This window comes from Mauremys mutica, unplaced genomic scaffold (genome assembly GCF_020497125.1).
Source record: "Mauremys mutica isolate MM-2020 ecotype Southern unplaced genomic scaffold, ASM2049712v1 001096F_np12_obj, whole genome shotgun sequence".
Classification (NCBI taxonomy): domain Eukaryota; kingdom Metazoa; phylum Chordata; order Testudines; family Geoemydidae; genus Mauremys; species Mauremys mutica.
In genome coordinates, this window is record NW_025423115.1 from 89,977 (window position 1) to 92,506 (window position 2,530).

A 2,530-nucleotide genomic window follows, 5' to 3' on the forward strand; every position below is an offset into this window, starting at 1 on the left:
CTGGTTTTGGCCTCTGCCACCCCTAGCAGTCAGCCAAAAGAGCAGAAGCCACCCTCTCCCTCCTGGAGTGGCCAGCATGGGGCTTAAACCCATGACCTTGGCATTATTAGCACCACGCTCTAACCAACTGAGCTAGCCGGCCAACAGGAAGCCCTTTCTTGCCTGACCCTTTTGGAAGGAGTCACTGGCTGGCGCGGGGAACCATGTGGCCTCCGTTATCGAATGGATGGATCGAGACACCACCCCCCAAGGTAGGGGAATTAGCTCAAGTAGTAGAGCGCTCGCTTTGCATGCGAGAGGCAGCGGGATCAATGCCCGCATTCTCCAGTGGCAAGGCAGCCCCGGGACCTTCTCTTGCCCTTCTTTTAGAAGCCAAGGACAGTCAGCCGGCTCAGCTCCTCCACTGGCCTCCATCCCTCTCCCCGCTTGGCCTCCCAAAAAGCCAGCCCTTGCGGAGCACAAAGCTCTTCCTCCCCGGCCCTTCTCCCCCTTGCGCTGACTGGGAGGCTGGAGACAGCTGGGGGAAGTTAGCTCAAATGGAAGAGCAGGGGAGAAGTAGTCAGACCCATACACACATTCTCCAGCCTGCTCTGCTCTGCTTTGCTCTGCTGGGCTGGGCTCTAGTGGGGGACCTGCACCTTTCTTTCTGAGCTCTCACTGGAGCACAATCCCTTTCCACCTCCCTCCCTGCTAGTCTACGCCAAGCTCATTGGCCGGGAGGGAGAGCCACTCAAATACAAAATTACTCACATCCCAGGGGTCCATGAAGGCAATGAGGAGATGGGCCGGGTGGCACGCGATACCAGCTCAGCTGAGACCGTGAGACCTCGCAGCCTCCTGATCTCAGGCAGCATGGCAGCCATGGAGCAGAGCAGAGCACGCAGCAGCTTGGAGACAGCCAAAGCGGGGACGGGCTGCGTTGGTCTGGAAGAGGGAGTCGGTGGCTGTCTATCCTGGCGGAGGCAGGGTCGCTTTGCTGTATGCTGGGCCAGGGGCCAGGGAGTCTGCTAGAGTTGCTGAGCTGGGCCTGCTCCTGGCTTTGCTTGGGTTAGAGGAAAGTGGTGAAGATAAGAACGGCCCTCCTGGGTGAGACCGATGGTCCATCTAGGCCACTATCCCGTCTTCTGACAGTAACCGATGCCAGGCGCTTCAGAGGCAATGGCCAGAGCAGGCAATCGTCAAGTGATCTATCCCTGCGTTGTCTTCTGAAGTTTGGTGCTTGTTTCAGGGGCTAACTCTCAGCCCAGACACACTCCAGGGAGGGAGCGTTGGTGTTTGTGCCGAGAAGCGTGGCTGGGACTCGGACCCCCTTCCCCAGCTCTGGATATCGCCCCGTCCCCATTTCAGGCTGTGTTCTGCTTAAGGCCACAGAGCACTTGCCTTTTTTTGCCCGGTGCCTGAGAGTCAGGCCAGCTGCAGGGAATTAGCTCAAGCGGCAGAGCGCTCGCTTTGCATGCGAGAGGTAGTGGGGGGTGATGCCCGCATTCTCCGAGCCTGTTGACTAAGGGCTCCTGATGAGCATGGTGGACGGGAGAGTCGGCCATCTGACTTTTGGCCTTGCTGCCCGTAGCAGTCAGGCTGAAAAATCAAAAGCCATCCTCCCCAGGCCCACAGCCACCCAGGGGCTCCTCTGCACCATCTTGCCTGAGCCGGTGGAAGTGGAGCCTGGAACTGAGCTGATGCGCTGAGAGTTATTTGCACTGTGCGCTTCACATGGAGGTTAAAACACAGGGCACAGATCTTTGAGCACAACCCTCGTCCTGAGGAATGGGGCGGGGGCTGCATAAAGAGAGACCAGCTCCCCCTGGTGGGGCTGCAGCGGCTCTTCACAGGGTCCATCCCACTGCCAATTGGTACCAGAGTTTTGAAAGCCTCCTTTTCCGGCCAGAGTGCCCTCTCTCTAGGGGGAACTGGGGCCCCCAAACTTCCCAGATACCATCATAGTGATGCCAACCTGAGCACAGACACCTGCTCAGCACCCTAGGGTGCAGCCCTGAACTCCCGCAATCAGCTACACTCAGCTGCCCACCCAACAAGCGTTACACGCAGGAGCCGTTGTGCCCCACGGGTTCAGGTCCCTCCCAGCACCAGCTTTAAACTCCGCTGCTCAGTTCTAAGCGTTGGCCACACGGGGGCAGCGTGGAGCTCAGCCAACGCCTCCCAGTGCTGGTTGCATTTCCCGCTCCTCGTGGCAGGTTCACACCCCGCAGGCAGATCTCTGAATCGAAGCCGAACCGTTCCCCAAATCCAGCGCTTTAGCAGCAGCTTTGCTAGGAAAGCGCTGATGTCCCCAAGTAAAGTAAGAGCCAGAGCACTGTTTCCAGGATCTCCTATTGGGCCCCTCACCGCGGTGTCTGTCAGGCGCAAGGAGAAACCAGGGAAATGTTTTCATGGCATTTAAGGGCAGAAGGGGCCATTAGCTCAGCTAGTCTGACCCCCGAATAACACAGAATTACACCATGACACGTATTGATCCCACAGACCTTAGATAGATCAAAGCGTTTCAGCTCTCAGGAAGGAGGCTAAACTG

The 2,530-nt window shown here is 57.9% G+C and overlaps 1 non-coding gene across 1 annotated transcript; it reads right to left on the reverse strand.

Annotated features, from left to right (window-relative positions):
• Positions 1-68: 68 nt before the first annotated feature.
• On the reverse strand, positions 69-142 carry TRNAI-AAU. The gene has a single exon. It is a non-coding gene; the product is annotated as a tRNA-Ile (tRNA).
• Positions 143-2,530: the final 2,388 nt, after the last annotated feature.